This window comes from Chrysemys picta, chromosome 8, assembly GCF_011386835.1.
Source record: "Chrysemys picta bellii isolate R12L10 chromosome 8, ASM1138683v2, whole genome shotgun sequence".
In the NCBI taxonomy this organism is placed as follows: Eukaryota; Metazoa; Chordata; order Testudines; family Emydidae; genus Chrysemys; species Chrysemys picta.
In genome coordinates this window covers 85587304-85606945 of record NC_088798.1, presented here as the reverse complement: position 1 = coordinate 85606945, position 19642 = coordinate 85587304, and the positions used below count along the sequence as shown (strand labels likewise).

General features: G+C 40.1%; 1 long non-coding RNA gene across 2 annotated transcripts in view; it reads right to left on the bottom strand.

Moving 5' to 3' along the window:
- Window positions 1–2294: 2294 nt before the first annotated feature.
- The window catches only part of LOC122173766 (uncharacterized), an 87249-nt gene continuing 69901 nt past the window's right edge, over window positions 2295–19642 (bottom strand). For both annotated transcript variants that reach the window (XR_006174540.2, XR_006174542.2), the window contains 2 exons: window positions 7177–7313; window positions 2295–5928 (listed from right to left, as the gene is read on the bottom strand). This is a non-coding gene — a long non-coding RNA (uncharacterized LOC122173766). The remainder of the gene's footprint in view (window positions 5929–7176; window positions 7314–19642) is intronic.

Here is a 19642-nt window from a genome sequence, read left to right as displayed (position 1 = left end):
GACAGAGTAGGCAACGAGGTTTGCTACAGGGATAGGTTCCTGGGTTGGTGTTTCTGTGGTGTGGTGTGTAGTTGCTGGTGAGTATTTGCTTCAGGTTGGGGGGTTGTCTGTAAGCGAGGACTGGCCTGCCTCCCAAGGTCTGTGAGAGTGAGGGATCATTTTCCAGGATAGGTTGTAGATCGTGGATAATGCGCTGGAGAGGTTTTAGCTGGGGGCTGTATGTGATGGCCAGTGGTGTTCTGTTATTGTCCTTGTTGGGCCTGTCCTGTAGTAGGTGATTTCTGGGTACCCGTCTTGCTCTGTCAATCTGTTTCCTCACTTCCCCAGGTGGGTATTGTAGTTTTACGAATGCTTGATAAAGATCTTGTAGGTGTTTGTCTCTGTCTGAGGGGTTGGAGCAAATTCGGTTGTATCTTAGGGCTTGGCTGTAGACAATGGATCGTGTGATGTGTCTTGGATGGAAGCTGGAGGCATGTAGGTACGTATAGCGGTCAGTAGGTTTCCGGTATAGGGTGGTGTTTATGTGACCATCACTTATTTGTACTGTAGTGTCCAGGAAGTGGATCTCTTGTGTGGACTGGTCCAGGCTGAGGTTGATGGTGGGGTGGAAATTGTTGAAGTCCAGGTGGAATTCTTCAAGGGCCTCCTTTCCGTGGGTCCATATGATGAAGATGTCATCAATGTAGCGCAAGTAGAGGAGGGGCACTAGGGGACGAGAGCTGAGGAAGCATTGTTCTAAGTCAGCCATAAAAATGTTGACATACTGTGGGGCCATGCGGGTACCCATAGCAGTGCCACTGACTTGAAGGTATAAGTTGTCCCCAAATCTGAAGTGGTTGTGGGTGAGGACAAAGTCACAAAGCTCAGCCACCAGGCTTGCTGTGGCCTCATCAGGGATACTGTTCCTGACAGCTTGTAGTCCATCCTCATGTGGAATATTGGTATAAAGTGCTTCTACATCCATGGTGGCCAGGATGGTGTTTTCAGGAAGAACATCAATGCATTGTAGTTTCCTCAGGAAGTCGGTGGTGTCTCGAAGATAGCTGGGAGTGCTGGTAGTATAGGGCCTGAGGAGAGAGTCCAAATAGCCAGATAATCCTGCTGTCAGAGTGCCAATGCCTGAGATGATGGGGCGTCCAGGGTTTCCGGGTTTATGGATCTTGGGTAACAGATAGAATACCTCTGGTCGGGGTTCTGGGGGTGTGTCCATGTAGATTTGTTCCCGTACTGTAGCTGGGAGTTTCTTGAGCAGATGGTGTAGTTTCTTTTGGTATTCCTCAGTGGGATCAGAGGATAGTGGCCTGTAGAATGTGGTCTTGGAGAGTTGCTTGGCAGCCTCCTGTTCATAATCTGACCTGTTCATTATGACTACAGCACCTCTTTTGTCAGCCCCTTTGATGATAATGTCAGAGTTGTTTCTGAGGCTGTGGATGGCATTGCGTTCTGTACGGCTGAGGTTATGGGACAAGTGATGTTGTTTGTCCACAATTTCAGCCTGCGCACGTCTGCGGAAACACTCTATGTAGAGGTCCAGTCTGTCATTTCGACCGTCAGGAGGAGTCCACGCAGAGTTCTTCTTCTTGTAGTGTTGGTAGGAGGGTTCCTGTGGGTCAGTGCACTGTTCAGTGGTGCGTTGAAAATATTCCTTGAGTCGGAGACGACGAAAGTAGGCTTCCAGATCACTGCAGAACTGTATCATATTCGTGGGGATGGTGGGACAGAAAGAGAGTCCCCGAGATAGGACAGACTCTTCTGCTGGGCTAAGTGTGTGGTTGGAAAGATTGACAATGTTGTTAGATGAGTTGAGGGTACCATTGTTATAGCCCCCAGTGGCAGGTATTAGTTTAGATAGCTTACAGTCCTTTTTCCTCTGTAGAGAAGTGAAGTGTGCAATGTAAATGGCTTGTCTCATTTTTGTAAAGTCCAGCCACGTGGAAGTTTGTGTAGAAGGCTGGTATTGTATGAGAGTCTCCAGTTCTGAAAGCTCATTCTTGATCTTCTCCTGTCTGCTGTACAGGATGCTGATCAGGTGGTTCCTCAGTTTCTTTGAGAGTGTGTGGCACAGTCTCTCACCATACTCAGTGTAGTATGTTGATTGCAATGGATTTTTTACCTTCAGTCCTTTTGGTATGGTAATATTATTGTTATTATTATTATATTATTGGTAATAATATAAAGTGAGCACTGCAAACTTTGTATACTGTGTTGTAATAGAAATCAATACATTTGAAAATGTAGACAAACGTCCAAAATATTTAATAAATTTCAATTGTTTAACAGTGCGATTAGTCACGATTAATTTTTTTAATAACAATTAATTTTTTTGAGTTAATGGCGTGAGTTAACTGCGATTAATCAATAGCTCTAATACAAATTGGATAAACATATTCAGTAGATCATAACTTTTTCAATGATACCTCACATGATCTCTCTTGCATAAAACATATCTTAGCTATGCCATATTCATATCATAACAATATTTCTAAGAAGAATATGGGGTGTAACATCACAGTTATTTCCTGACATGCTAAGATATTGTCCTGAGGGTAAAGCCAGAGAATGGGGTAATCCTCTCTATCAGCCCTTACCAAGGACTCATTTTTCCTCAGATCAGACTGGCAGGGACCGTGGTAGGTTTTCACCTTCTTCTGAAGCCTGGGGTACAAGTCACTTGCTAGGATCATCTGAATACATCTCACCAATTCAATTCTCTGCCATTTCAGGGGTTTCTGACATTGATGCACAATGGTCCCTCCTGTTCTCTGCCCATGGCACACAACAGTTTAGTTTCCTGAGGGCTTAATACTTTGGTCTAATTTTGGTTGGTGGGCTTGGTATCAGGGTACCTGGCTGATGTTTAATGGCCTGTGATATACACGAGGTCAGACCAGATGACTGGTTGTCCCTTCTCGCCTTAAACTCAATTATTCTATTCTGTACATCATCACTTTAAAAAGAGAAATACCATTTGTTATTTTATCATTGTATTACTGTAATCTCTTCAATAACAATAATAATTCAAGTACTAAATAGAAGAGTAGCTTCCCACCATCTGACTGGTCTATTTAGACTGTAAACTCTTTGCAGCTGGCACTATATGCGTTGTATCCAATACAACCAGGTCCTGTTCTCAGTTGAAGCCTCTGGGTATTGCTATAACAACAACAAATAATCAAGATATGTTTTTTAAGATGGAAATGGGTTAAGAGAACTCAGAGAAGACTGTCCTGTCAATTAGTTTTAGAACGAAAGAGGTTGTGTTTTTCTTTTTGTTTTTTAACAATGTTGTCCAAAAGTCTCCTGGTTTAAAAAAGAAAACAAAAAAATATTTTATGTAATAGCTCTTAAAAATGTTTAAGATTCCTGGACTGTTTTCCTATCAAGTCATATTTTGGCCTTCTTCTTTGTAGTTTTGTAGTAACTAAGCCCTCCCACCCCTCAAGTTATAAATGATTACTATTTAAGAATTGCCCAGGCATCAAGTCCTTTTAGAAAAGATTGAATGGAGGGCTAAGAGAATAAAAATCTATAGTCTAATGGCTAGATTTTCTTCCATAGTCTGAGGAAACTCAGAGTTGCTGCAGCCTTTTGCAAGCTGATGCACCTAAAGAGACTTCCCCCTCTCCCTGTTTGTGAATGAATGAATGAAAATAGTAATAAGATTAATATCAGACTTTGATATTTATATGATGTGCCAGATACAGTAGTAAAATGGGGACCTTGATGGAATCTAATATTCTAAACAAAATGGGTATAAGAGGGAAGTCAGCCATAAGGGATGCAGCTGTGAGCAAAATATTGTAAACTTTAATGCCAGAGTTTACCTCATGGGCAATCCTGTTAGGAGAGAGGGATTGTGTTCATATTGATTTATTTTAGCTAAATAGATTGTGACCCTAAAAAACCTCTCGGCAAACAGGTTCAGTATTCTGTTGGCAACTCCTATTAGGTCTGACAAACTCATTACACCTAATACACTGTTTTAATAGTGTTTATCCAAAAAGTGTCTTGTGAGGTAGCCAATGAAAACCAGTGACACTCTGGTCATTAATATCACTGTGAAATTTATGTATTAATACTGTGTGATGTTATGCTGTAAAGTCTGTAACAAGGTAGAGTGGACAAGCAGGTCTTCTGCCAGACAAAACATGTCTATTCAGCTATCCCTGTCTCTAATGTAAATTAAGCATTGTGAAACCAAGTACATCGGACCCCCACTAGAATGCAGGGTTTTGGATCCATGCGCGGTCCCGCATTAACTCAGGAACCGCGTTATAGCGGGGACCGCGTTACCATGGATTCCAATGAAGGTAATTAAATTTGGGATACATGTGCGGTCCCGCGCTATAACCGAATTCACACTATAAAGACGCGCATTCTAGCAAGGGTCTGTTGTACAACGGGAATTGCCCTTGCAAGTGAAGTAAACAGGAAAAAACAAGTTAATAGGGGGATGTAAAATCAGCACATCACTGACACATCAAAGAACCAGCAACTGGGGAAGGAGAATCTTATCTGGGGATATACTTCAAAAGGATATTTTCAACTATAAGCTCTTTGGGGCAGATTTTGTCTTTTACTATGGACGATAAGAAGGACAAATAAATCTGTTAGTCTCTAAGGTGCCACAAGGACTCCTAGTTGTTTTTGCTGATACAGACTAACATGGTTACCACTCTAAAAGAAACCCTTAGTTCTCCATTTCATTGAGGAACACTTGTGTTGGTGGTATTCCTGATAATCTGGATCCTGACTGGATTGAAAATCAACAAGCTCTGCAAAAGGACTGTAAGGGTGAAAAGCTATTTTGGACAAAGGAATGTAGCCTGTCAACATTATGTTTAGTCTCTTATAAGCATTTTATTTTTTGTAACCATTTCTGTTTCCATTATTCTTACTCAATACTCACTTAAATCTGTAAATCTGTTTTTGTTAATAAACTTATATTTGTTTTCATCATAAATAATTTACAGTGCTACGTTGTTATAAAGGATCCAATCCTGAATGGTGACTTTCCAGTTGTGTGTACACTGTCTCTTTGGAGACAGCAGACTTGGCAATTACTGAGAGTGTCCAGTGACGGGGGCTGAACACTACAGGAAGATGCTTCTGAGGTGTTTGGGAACTGGAGTACACCAAGTGCTACCTGCATGGCAAAGCGAAAGGCTAACAGAGCTTCTGAGGAGATTGTTTGGGGTGGCTAACAGACTGGGGCGACAGGGAGCTGACATCTAATTTAGCACCAGCAGGTCTGTTTTTCACTTAGGCTCGGTCTACATTCTGGGGTGGGGGGTCGACCTACGATACGCAACTTCAGCTACGCGAATTGCGTAGCTGAAGTTGCGTATTTTAGGTCGACTTACCTGGCTGTGAGGAGTCAACCGCTGCCGCTCCCCCTTCGACTCCGCTTCCGCCTCTTGTTGTGTTGGAGTTCCGGAGTCGACGGCAGAGCGATCGGGGATCGATTTTATCGCATCTACACTAGATGCAATAAATCGATCCCCGATAGATAGATCGCTACCCACCGATCCAGCAGGTAGTGAAGATGTGCCCTAAGGCAAGGGGATAACAAGGTAGCCCACAGTCCTAGACATCCCAAGAAACATCACAGTGACAAATTGAAGAAGGCTAATGTTTGCAGTCAAGCATGCTTATATTATGTGTTAGTGAAATACAACTGTGCTGAAAGCAGCAGTAAATAAAAGGAACTGAAACCAAACAGTATGTTTGTATGGACACTTGACCACACAGTGGAATAATCAGAAATGTAACTGTTTGGTTAATAATGTAAAGACTCACCTCCACCATACATATGAAGGTCCAGCTATTATTGTTAAAACAAGGATACCAGAAATGGAATATTTATATAACTGTTCTGACCTGCTGTTCTTGCACGGTTCTTGAAGTGACTTTTGATTGTATAATGAACTGTTAAAACAAGTTTAAAGAGCATCAAAGAATATGGACAGACTTGGTAAAAATTATATGAACTTTAAACTGGACATTTAAGCAGCTAACAGAATGTTGATGCAACTTGAGCAAGTATAACTATAAAATTGGCCAAAGGATACATCCCAGGTGCTAGCATGGACTAATCAGATAGTGACCAATACTTCTTCAGAAGATGTACAATGTCCTTCCAAATGTCCTCTCTCACGATCTAGTCAGAACACCACTTTTTGAGTTCTTGTAAGTGGGACTGGAATTTTCCAGTCTCTTTGTGCAACACATCTTGTTACACTAGTTTGTGTAAGACAAGTTAGGCCATAGCTGTTGGCACATCTATCTTGGGACATACCTTCAATGCTCGAATCCTTTTTGTTTAATTAATTGAAATTAAAAGTACCCTAGGAAAGGTGGTACAGGTAATCAGTTAAGCCGTTGTTTAACTAAGGTCTATTTTATACCTTGTCTTTCTCAGTTTCCATCCTACACTAAGGTTTAGTTGTCCCAACAACATTTTTAAATTAACACCGCACTGAGATTAATGGAACAGGAAGGAGAGTTCTCTAGTGAATAAAATCAATGTAATGTGGAATTCACCCCTAAGCTACTGTTGCTTAGCTGGAGAAAGTTTCCTGAAAACGATGTTAGCACACCAGCTTACAAGGGAATGTTTGAGTCAGTTCCTACAGCCTCAGAGCTTACAAATGCACAGACCTCTCTACACAGGGGGGAATTTCATTCTGAGTGTAGAGTAATCATTGAAGTCCTTAGGGAGAGCCTTATCTTAGCAATGGAAAAAGGAAAACTACTTCACAGGCATTAAAGCTTAATCTCTGTAGGAAGCAGATGTAACTGTAACATGGGGGTCTTTATTCATTAGCGTCCCCTTGCAGGGAGCTACACCCACCAAGCTCCATCGCACCCAACTCTAGATTTGTCAAGTCCTTTTCTGGGCCAAGCCCTCTCCTGGCTGGGTCCTCAAAGGTCTCTGTGACATTTAGAATAATAGTAATAATTTAGCATACTGGGGAAATGGACATTCTGTGTCTCCAATGAGGGCTAAATCAGCCCTAGTTCTCCTGGTTTAGGGCCATCTTCTGGAAGAGTCCCTGGGTGGGCTAGGCAGGGTATCCCAGGCCAACCCCCCACTCCATTCACTGCATTCCAGCTGGGCTCTTGGTTTGGAATAGCCAGGACTAGTTCCTTGGGGTTCACTGAACTACTTCCTACCTCTGTAGTCTTCCCCAGTGTCTCCCTCTTAGGTGCATTGGTCTGTCTGGCAGCTTCTCACCAGTCTTCCTAGCAGCCACCACACTCCTCTGCCTTGCAGCCCTTTCATCTGCACAGCTGTTGGGGCTCTGGATGAGCTGGAAGGCAGATGCTTTGTTAATCCTTTAGCTGCTGAACCTGAACACGATATACAGACCCCATGACAGGAATACCGTAGCTACCAAGATAGATTATTCATATAAGTGTCTTCTATTGCAATAATATAGTCACCATGGAAACTAATTGATTGGAACTAAAATGTTGGGGTCAAATACTTCCATGCAAACTGACAGCCCCAAAATAAACAATACAATTTTTCATTAACTTTCCTGTACTCCCTTCAGAAACAATGCAAACACCGGCATTCAAAACAAGCTCACCAAGTTTGTAGATGATACTAAAATTTGAGGCAGAACAAATAAGGAGGAACAATGCAACCTGATTTAAAGGATTTGAATCATTTAAGTGATTGCTCCAACAGATAGCAAAAGCAGTTCAGCACAGATAATTGCAAAATAATTAGTCTGGAAGCAAGGAACTGAGCCAGAGAAAGTGTGCTAAATGGGACAATTATACAGCACACTGAACAGGAAAAGGATTTGGGGGGGGTTAGTGTGGAAAAGTCATGGAAACTATTGGCTCGGTGCAAAGCTGTAGGGAAAAGAACACAGAATACTTACTTATATTAGCAGTTGCAGAACCAAACAATTGATGCTGTTACTTTATGAGGCATTTGTTAGACTCCATCTAGAACACTGTGCATAATAATGTTCCCTATTCTTCAAGGAGGACGATGTGACTAAACTTGCAAACTTATGCAACTTATAAAGGAAGCTCTCCTACCAATAAGGTCTTGTCTGCACACACAGATTGTACCACTTTATCTATACCAGTACAGTTAAAACGCCCAACCCCCTGTGACATCCTGTACCCCATGTTCACCATTTTATGCAAAGTATGCCTTATGAGGTATCATTGCATTGATGTTGCACACATTTCAACAGGATAATAATATTCAGTAGATTATGAGTTTTCAAATGGTACTCCCAAGGCATACTTTGTACAAAATATATCATAACCATATAAAAGTAGTGAACATGGGGTACAGGGTGTCACACACCTCTCCCACCCTCCCAATATGAATGCAATTGTATCAGTATAATGGTGCTTCATAGTAATATAGCTATTCCTGCACAGGAATAGGAATAATCTGTATTGGTATAATGCGCCTTATAATTCTATCCACACTAGGTGTTGTACTGATATAACTATTTTTAAAAAAATCACTCTCCTCACTGAAATATTCATACCACTATAAAAAATGTACACAGGTCAGGCCTTAGAATTGGAAATGCTGGAAGTTAGTTTTCAGTATTGCTAAGCCAAAACATTAAAAAATCATAAGTCAGGTCCCCAAAATCATGTGATTGGCTTAAAAATCATAACATTTAAAAATAAATTTCTCATCTTGGTTTTTCAGCATTTAGATTACATTCGGGCCACATTTTCATTTGTTTCCCAGTGACCATGAAGACTAGAAACTTTTTTTTTTAATGCAAGCTGAGTTTCTCAAGAAATCACATTCCTCCAGCAATTGAGCCTTGAAGAAAAATATCAGCTATTGCAAGATTCCCAGTAAAATTGCAAGATTCAGCAACACTGAATTTTAGTTTAGATGTCAAGAGTTTAAGAGTACTAATGTGAAGTAATAGTGCCTCCTATCCTGATAAAGTGTTAAGACAGCCCATGTGAGTCAATGGAGCCACTCACATGAGTAAATGTTACAACAGTAAGGATGCAGAATCAGGTCCTTACAGGCCCATGCTGTGTAAGTGCATTTGAAATAATAAGGTGTTACAGTAAGGTGCAAAATCTGTTAAGTGGCTACCCTTTGTACTGACTCCTGGACAGAAGGGCTTTGAAGCCAGCAGGAGGAAGCAATCCTCCAAACCACTTAACCAGAGCTCATAAGAGCATTTGAAGAGAAGCAGGTACAAATAGGACTAACTTTTCGTGTCTGTGTTTGTTAAGGGCAGACTTTCCTGAATCTCTAAAGTTTTACATTTAAACATACTAGATATTTAGTAGTCACTTCTGTCCAGAATTGTTTCTTCAGGGGCTCCGCATATAAATAAGCAATGCAGATCATAGATTCCAAGGCCAAAAGGGACCACTGTGATCCTCTACTCTGACCTCCTGTGCAACATAGGCCAGAGAACTTCCCCTTTTGAAACAGAGCATATCTTATTTAAAAACAAACAAAAAAACCCACCTTAATTTAAACATTGCTAGTGATGGAGAATCCACCACTACCCTTGGTAAATTGTTCCAATGGATAATTACCCTCACTGTTAATTTGTCTGTGTCCTTTCATTTATTTCCTGAAGAAATGAAGTCACCACCCTCTCCTTCTGTCTAAAGTTTCTGGCTGCTTAGTTAGCACACTAATGCTCAGCAAAGGGAAAAATTTCATTTCAGAGACATTTCTGCAGGGTTTTTGTTCTATTTATATCACTTTTCTCTCATTTAGATTTCATTAATACTATCAGAACTCCTGTTAGAACCAATGGGTATTTTCTGTGTAAGTAAGGAAGTAAGTAACCCTAAGTGATGGGATAGGTTAGGTTAGGTGGGCATCAATTCATTGGAAAAGAATCAAAGTGAATTAATACACATTTTTTCAGAATTGTGAAAGAGATTGGTAAATGTGATAGGACAAATTATTTACACTGTGCAAGAGTTTGGAAACTATGCATGCGTGGGCCAGATACATCTCAAGTTACACTAACATGAAAATGAAGTAACGCAGTGGAGAACCAGATCTATAACCTAAAGTTTATGAAACAGACTCAATGAGAGTAGTGCAGTTTAATGATTAGAGTAGAGGACTGAAACTCAGAACTCTGAGGTTCTGTTTGCATTGGTGTTTGCCTTGGGCAAGTCATTTCAACTTCATGTGCCTCAGAAAAGATAATATTTATATACAGTATGTTGCAGGACTGTTGTGAGGCTTAAGTAATTAATATATATAAAGCACATTCAGGCCCTCAGATGGAAAGCACTTGAACTATATTAATTATGCATTTTATATTATAATTGAATAAGAAACTTCCATAGAACAATTTCAAGCTAACGAAAGGCAAAAAGATGCTTCCAATTACCAGACCATTTATTATTTTATAAATGGTTATCATCCTTCCTATTGATCTGCTTTCTAAGGTAAGCAAGGCCCATCTTTTCAATCTCTCTTCATATGAAAGTTTCCACAGCCATAATAATTTTACTTAATGTCTCCGAGCCCCCTCTAATTCTTCAATGTCCTTCAAGATGGAACAGCCAATACTGCACACCATATTCCAGATAAGACCCAGTGCCTTGTTCATATAATGGCATTTTTTTCTGTATTTTCTCCCATCTTGTTCCTTAGGCATTCTAATATCTTAGGTTGGTGGTGGGGTTTGGGTTGGGTTGTTTTTTTTGGGGGGGGGGGAAAGGGGTTACCACAGCTGCACATCCAGCTTGTGCTGGCTAATGCTCTTATTCTGGGGGCAAAAAAGGTTTAAACAGACCAACCTTATGGAAATGCTGAAGCCACATTTTTTAAATTCTAATTATGAATCCAAAGGAAACATAGGTTGCTTAATAAAGGAGAAGGTTTTGAGTCAGCCTTTAGAAATCCTTACTCTGTGTCATAAAATATAACCATGTATATAACTTTTATTTTCAGTTCTTAAACTCATTAAAACAGTTTATTAGCAGTGGAGCTGTAGAAGATTTCATATGTCATAAAAAGCAAATGTGTGCAGTTTCAGCATGGAAGTTAAGGCCCGTTAGATAACAACAGATTAGCTAACCCACAAAAAAGGATGAAAATAAAAAAAAAAACTTTTTTTTTTGTTTTTATCTGAAGATTTCTTCAAAACTGTATAGGTTTTCATTGAAATCTGAAAATGTCTTGGTTTTGGTTGCCAAAAACCAATAAAAATAAATAAATACGTCTAGTTTTCTCTGAAATTTCAGTTTTGTCAAAAAGTCACTTGGCATCAAAAATATATTTAGTGAGAAAACTTTCAACCAGCTCTAGTCCATACCAATATCCTTTCTCATCTACTTGTACTGTACCTCTCTCACCCAGGCATATGCACACCCACCTCTTGGAGCTGAACTGTTCTATTTTACTCAATGTTTCTGTGATTTCTGTAGTATGATCACAATGAACAGAAGACCAGTAACTGAATAAAGAGATTTTACCATCTCGCTGCTCTTTGGTCTGTGTTTATTTCATTAAGAAACTACCACCACAACCAATACTGATTGGTCCCTCTCTTTGAAGATGCCAAATACTGATGGGAATGCATGTTCAACTAACTTCTCTGGGATTTAGGCCTAGTTTACACTTAAAATTTAGGTCAACGTAGATATGGCACTAAGGTCTGTGAAAAATCCACATCTCATAGCTATGCCGACCTAACTGTTGTGTAGATGCAGCTAGGACTATGGAAGAATGTTTCAGTCAACCTAGCTAGAATGCTTCTTTCAACCTAGCAACCCTCACTTGGGGAGGTGGTGTTCCTACTGCAACAGAAAAATGCCTTCCATCACTGTAGGCTGCAGCTACACTACAAGATTAGATATGGACGGGCCGGCTCCAGGGTTTTGGCCGCCCCAAGCACCTGCTTGCCAAAAAAAAAGCCGCGATCGCGATCTGCGGTGGCAATTCGGCGGAAGGTCCTTCGCTCCGAGCGGGAGTGAGGGACTGTCCGCTGAATTGCCGCCGAATAGCTGGACCTGCCGCCCCTCTCCGGAGTGGCCGCCTCAAGCACCTGCTTGCTATAACTACACTGCTATAATCCCTGTAGTATTGGCATAGCCGTAGTCTTTTCAGTGCAGAATCTGGTTTCCAACATCATAAATAATGGTGTTACGACAGATGTAGCCAAGTGACATTGTAATACATAATCTTTCAAGTTCTTTCTCTTAATGTCTGAGCAATCTTGGGAAGACATGGTGAGTTGTGCATAATTTTTGTTATGCATAGTTTTTGGAATGCAAGCTGTGTGAGCAGCAAGAGAGCTTTCTCTCATACATGGTCTCTGATTAGAGGCTCTTCTTGAGGCAGAGTTGATCCCTGGAAACTGGGCACTGGTGTTGGACTGCAATTCCTAAAAGAAAGCGTGTCTGCATGTTGTCTGACTACCGTTTTCAGGACTGGTGTATATGTTTAAATAAAACAAGTTACACTTAGAATCTACCCAGACTCCACATCAATGATTTCTCCTCCATTTGAAACCTGACCTACAAGTCCTTGGACATCTGCTACCACTCAGCAGAGCACAGACATTAGTGTCAAAATGAGACACTAGTATTGGAAAAAGGGATGACAATTGTGCTTTGCCTGTAACCTAAAATAACACTGAAATTCATTGGCACAACTTACTACTTTGCTGCCCATATCGCACAATGTTGTCAATCTAGTACCTTTCCTCACTAAATTCACCTTAAAGAAAAAACTCAGATGGTCAAGCAAAATGATGAAGTATATGAAAGAATCAATTAATCTAATTTAAAATGGTTTGCTCAGTTTTAACATAGCCAGGTGATTTTAAATTCTCTTTATGGGTGGCTATCTTTACATACCTCATCCATCACAGTAGAATCTGAATGCCCCAGGAATTTAAAAATTGAAATAACAATAACTATCTCTAAACATTAGGTGTGTGAAGAGTATGGTTCAGCCAGGATCATTAAGTGGCTGTTATCATGGAATTACAGAGATCATACATAACTAACCCAGAATATAAATCATTCTGAAAATAAAAAACAGAAATATAAAATGAAAACAATTTCCCTGACTCATATATTGTAACTTTGCAAATATTGGTAGTGACTTCATAATTGGAGAAAAGAAAAGTTAAGCATGCAGGTTTCAATCAGTGTCTGATTGTAAAATAAGTAAAAATACATGTTTGCTGAAGTGATGGTGGTTATATAAATAATTTCAGCCATTTGTTCCTGTCTGATTGGCTGCTTCCTAAAAATGTTTGTGTGTGGAAGTTCACTGATGGCCCAATTATGCAACCCTTACTCATGCTGAGTCCTGAGTGGGATTGTTTGCATGAGTAAAGTTTACAGAAACAGGTCCTTGGGCACTTAATCCTGAACAAGGGTCTGTTTACCCAGACCTTGACTTATGCATGGCAGCTATCATGCAGTAGAGGTACGAGCTTGGAGCAGGGCTCCCTAGTAGAGCTGGTGGGATTTTTCCAATGAAATACTTTTTTCATCAGAAAATGGCAATTTGTTGAAACCAAAATGGTTTGTGGTAAAGGATTTGTTTCAACAAATCTGCCAACTGGAAAAAAAAGTTTCAAAATTGTTGAAAGGAAAAGTTTTATTTTCCACATTGAAACAACTTTCTGTTTAGAAATGTTAGTGTATTTATACATTTAAAAAGTTTTAAAATGTAAAAAGACCAAAAGTAAAACAAAATATTGTGATTCATCTGATCAAAAAAAATCTAGATTTTAACTTGTCCTGACTTGGGACAAGGAACACATTTTAAATGTCAAAAACTCTCCTGGGATGAGAAAACCATTTCCCACTCATCTCTCCTCCCTAGCTATTAATAACATACCCCTGTGCAAAGATGCATAAGAGTGCCCTCTACTCACCTTTGTGACCAACAGGTAACTAACTAGACCTACCCAGTTCCTACAGTAGTACATAGCAGTTATCAATATCTGCAAAGCATCTCATTTAATTCTTTTAAAATTGTATTCATTTTCAGCTATGTATAAATGGTACAATGGCAGAAAATTCAACTATCATGCAGAAAAAGCCAGTAATTAGGAGAGTACATATTGTTTGTGGTGTCAGCAACAATTATGATATAACTCAGGGGTCGGCAACGTTTGGCACGCGGCTCACCAGGGTAAGCACCCTAGCGGGCCGGGCCAGTTTATTTACCTGCTGACGCGGCAGGTTCGGCCGATGCAGCCCCCACTGGCCGCGGTTTGCTGTCCCGGGCCAATGGGGGTGGCGGGAACCCGCGGCCAGCACATCCCTCGCCCGCGCCGCTTCTCGCCGCCCCCATTGGCCCGGGACGGCGAACCACAGCGAGTAGGGGCCACGATCGGCCGAACCTGCCGTGTCAGCAGGTAAATAAACTGGCCCGGCCCGCTAGGGAGCTTACCCTGGTGCGCCGCGTGCCAAACGTTGCCGACCCCTGATATAACTAAACCTTTGCTGAATAATAGAAAACAGGTCAGAGAAAGAAAGTCTCTCTGTCAAGACATTCTAGTGAAGTGCCCCATAGGATACCAGTTACATGGAAAGACAAGCCAAAGATGTTCAGAATCCACAAGAACTCACAAGTTTGGATGTAGGTCCAAAGCACTTGGGTCTGTAAATGTGAGGCTGAAAATCTCATGAGAACAATATGTGATCTCCAGTAATTCCTGCACCCAGCCACACCACAAGTTTCATGAGACCATCCTTTCTTAGGGGGGCTATTGTGTCTGCAGTATTTATGCAGATGTGTGCGGAAGAAAATTAAGGAAACAAAACGTTAGCCAAATCATTTGAGCTTCCAGATTTAGTTCAAATGTTAAGCAAAGATTTATGATTTATGCAAGCCAGTTCTGCCTGCCCTTCAGGGAACTCCTCAAACTGATGGGGATGGGAGAGGATCACAGCAACATCTAACACAACTTTGCATGTACAGCTTTGGGTGTAGAAGAGTTAGTAACAGTAGTTAGCAGTTTAAATCTTCAAAGCACTCTTCAAACATTATTCACTGATTATTCTGCATAAAACTGTAGTGAGGTGCAGGCAAGTGAAGAAGGGAGGTTACTAAAACACAGAGCTAAAATCTGTTCTCTGCAATACTTCTGTAAACTGAGAATGACTCCCCTGAGGTATTCCCAATGCAGAAAAGGCCTCTCAGCCATCTATGTATCTGCACCAGTACAAACCAGTAATGTAAACTGGCTATAAACTGAAACTTGTGGCTGTGCCGTTTACCCCTTTGAAACTGGAATAAGCCACTCCGGTGCACTCCGGTGTTCTGTGCTAGAGGTTTTCGCTGGTGTTGCTCATCACTGATAGCTGTAATCAAGGCTAATCTCCAGTGCACTCAAGGCCTTACAGTTGTATAATGGGAGCAGAATTTTGCTCACAGAGATGATAAATGACTTTCCCAGTGCAAAACAATGAACCCAACCAATCAATGGCAGAATGGGGATTAGAACTGCGGTCGAAGTTCTATGCTTCGTGCACCGTTAGATAGCATTGCCTTCTTTACATTTACTGTGCATCTTATTTGGTCTCCGGTTATAAATGGCTTACATTTGGGGGAAAGGGTTTTGAATATTGATGGAACCAAATATCAAGGGACATTTTATATCATTCCTACATACAGGACAAATATCAGAAATATTTTTTTTATTTTGTCTTTCATTGACTGTTTTGGGGTAAAGCAGGTGGCTCAGGCTTATGGGGCCAGAAGCCAACCAGGCCTTGATCCGGCAGAATTTCTGGCTAGGTCCAAACTCTGTCATTGTTTTCTCTCTCTCGCTAGCTCAGGCAGACAGTACTGGTTCATATATTGGATAGAAGTATTTGAAATGCCAAAAGAAATTTACATTAGAGCAATAATATCCATCCACAATCTCCAACATACATAAAATTAAAATAAACCCTCGGAAAATATTATTACTGATGTATCTCAGGACAGCAACAGTGGGTTAGATTAGCATAGGTATTTTCTTCTTCCCAATAGCTACCATCTGTGGGGCTGCAAAAGTAGTAATTCAACCGTGAGAGATTATAAGAAAAGCTCAATGTAGACACAGCCACTGTACTTAAGAATGGTGCTTAAACTTGGTTGTAAATCCAGAGCTGACTGGGCCAACTTTCCTTTGAGTTTGAAATGTCCCGGTGTAATTTCCCTCAAGAATTGCATTGACAAATTGCAAAAACTAAAACCATGAAAAACATGAAAGAACACTCTGAATTGAAGAGCTGCAGTACTATGCTGGCGTTCAGTTTTGATTCAATTATCAGGGTTTGATGGCAGGTTAAATTAAGGATAAAAGGAGGAAGAATATTTACAAAACTGGGAATGAATAGTTCAAAACCTTATCATCATTGTTTGAAGGAAGTCAGCTAAAGAAGGTGAAAATATTCTACTATAAGACTTTGAGAGAGACCAGAGGACTGGAGAGAGGAATAACACATCAATAACAAGTTTCAGAGTAGCAGCCGTGTTAGTCTGTATCCGCAAAAAGAAGAACAGGAGGACTTGTGGCACCTTAGAGACTAACAAATTTATTAGAGCATAAGCTTTCGTGGACTACAGCCCACTTCTTCGGATGCATCCGAAGAAGTGGGCTGTAGTCCACGAAAGCTTATGCTCTAATAAATTTGTTACATCAATAACAGTGTAGGCACCACATCTTTAGCCATTCTATGCATACACAGAGAAGTTATTGGTCTTGAAGAGCCAGTCACCATGTCCTGACTACAGAACCTTCAGCAAAATGCTATAGTGAAGTATTGTAAATAGTTCAGTATATTAACTTGAGCAGATTAAAAGTCTGCATAATTTAATGTCTGTTTCATTCTAGAGTTCTCCATGCTACATCACCTTGTATCCTTCTTAGTATTCAGAGTGTTTTAATACCAAGGCTCTTCTCTGTCTTGTGAGTTTTAAGGTCATTTAGAAGTCAAACTGCAACTTAGGTATTGCATCTTAAAATACTGTATAAACAACCAAAGTTTAATCTCTCCTATCACTTTCCTTAAATTTCAGCAATTTACCAGGAGTCATTTGGCTGTGTATCAAGGGAGAATAAAAAAAAAGCAATCTAGGTTTCAAATTCTCATTTGAAATTAGCTGTGGGGAAAAGGAATTGACAGTCTCTAGGTCACCTTATTGAAGGGGTTAAAGATCCTTTGTGCAACTGAAATTTCAATTGTAAAAAGCCTTCATTTCTACTCATAACACTGCAAATGGCATAATAGTATTAGGTGACTAGTAGCATTTGTCTGATTGTTTTTATTATTTTAATGAATTCTTCCATATGACTTACATGATATCTTTCTATCTCCAGGTGTTTCAAAGCATTGGAGCACATCATCATAGCATTTAAATCAATGCTGGGCAACCGCATGCAGCCCATCAGGGTAATCCGCTAGCAGGCCGCCAGACAGTTTGTTTACATTTACACGGCTGCCCCCAGCTTCCAGGGGCTGCAGTTCGCCATTCCTGGCCAATGGGAACTGCGGGAAGCAGTGGCCAGCACGTCCCTGTGGCCCGGGCCACACGTTGCCCACGTGATTTAAATACTAATAAATTGGTAATATGAAATTTTCTACATATACCTTTGGTTTTGCCTGTGATATCATACCCATTTATAAATGACAATACTGTATAAAGAAGAACAGGAGTACTTGTGGCACCTTAGAGACTAACAAATTTATTAGAGCATAAGCTTTCGTGGACTACAGCCCACTTCTTCGGATGCATCCGAAAGCTTATGCTCTAATAAATTTGTTAGTCTCTAAGGTGCCACAAGTACTCCTGTTCTTCTTTTTGCGGATACAGACTAACACGGCTGCTACTCTGAATACTGTATAATGAAACATTAATGTTTTTCAATTAAAAAATTCAATAAGCATTTAATAAAAAAAAATCTCTTTAATTAATGGACTGAAATTTCAAGGGATTCTATCTCTATAGCACAGAATTATGATAATTAAATGCTTAGAGAAACCAACCAACACATTTTTAAAGCAAATTACTGAGATTAAACCATGCAATCTCATTAGAATTACAGGGGTGGTGAGTAGGGAAAAGGAATTGTGTGCTAGAATCTGGCCTAATTTTGTGAAATTGTAACCCATCACTCTCATATACATTTTGTCACCCTGACCATTTATGAATATTTGAAGTATCAGCCCCCAAACTTTGCTCTATAAAACTTACAAGCCTGAATTTTTAAATGATGGATGTCCTATGCCTCTCTCTTTTCTAGAATTCTTTCCTCCATATATATTTTTTCTCACTCTCTTATTCCTATGTTCTTCCTATAATCTCTTCTTCCCTTAGGTCACACACCTTCTCATTTACCATGGCTTATCTCTTTTCTCAAACTTTTCATCAATTTCTTCCTCTTCTTTTTTGTGTCTCTTTCCCATTTACCCTCTTATTTTATTGCTCAATTAAATTAACCTCCCACAATTTGAATGCTCTGAAAAATGTTCTTAGCAACACCACAGAATACCAATATATCCACTTCTTTGTGCCTATTCTGATATTCAGCCCATATACTTGAAATTGATTGGTGGATGACTGTACACGAATTAAGCAACAAAGAGTCCTGTGGCACCTTAAAGACTAACAGATGTATTGGAAATTCTCTCCTTCATTCTCTTATTCCAGAACAGTCTAAAGGGCCAAAAATAAACAGAATTCACATACTTGATTCCACATAGGAATTCCACACATTCCTGATGTTCATGTGATTTTGAGATTCTCTAGAGCACACTTGTTGTGATTGCTTGGCTCAGTTTACAGAATTACTTAAACTCAGCCCTGGTTCATGATAGAACTACATCCACACATCAGCAATGGTTCTTTAGAACCACTGCTGTCCATATATGGTCAGTAGGAGTCCAGGAATGGTGAGCTAATGCTTAACGTCAAAGTGAGTTGGTTTAACTCTCTTGCTACCTCCTGTACAGCTGCATGTTACTTTCTTATCACATTCATGATGTGACTGATTGTAACGTAAAGCTCAGTCACTACTGTGAACAACTGAGATACAACTGAGTTCTTAACGCAGCTTCTTCCTGAAAATATACCTATCTTCCCACCCAATACCCATGTGGAATTTGCAAGTTTTCACTCCTGCTGAATCTGGATTTTATGAATCTCCCCAAGGACCTAGAACAGAAAACTGTTAAGGGTGGGATTTTCAGAAGCGCTCAGCATTTTCCTAACTGAGCTCCTATTAAAGTCAGCAGAAGTTTTACCATTGACTTCGGGGTTAACAGAGTTAGGCCATTACTGAGCATTTTTGAAAATCCACCCCCAAAGTCTAAAAATAACAGAAAAGAAAAAAATGCCATCAAATTGTATAACAAGGGCACATTTAGTAGACAAAAAATATCCCCCCCCCTTTTTTTTAGCAGAGGCATTTACTTCTGTCAAGCTTCCTTTATTCTGGCAAACTAATATTATTTGAGAGACCTAAAATGACTCATTGCCAGGGAAACTGTTGACTGTATCATCAAAAGGTTTTCCAACATGACTCGAACTAGTATTCATAGCTCAGTTTCTATTCAGGCTCCAGCACTGTTGTTTTTTCTACTTTATATAGTTTCTGTTATCTTTTTTCCTCCTGCCTTCCATGTTAAATTCTTC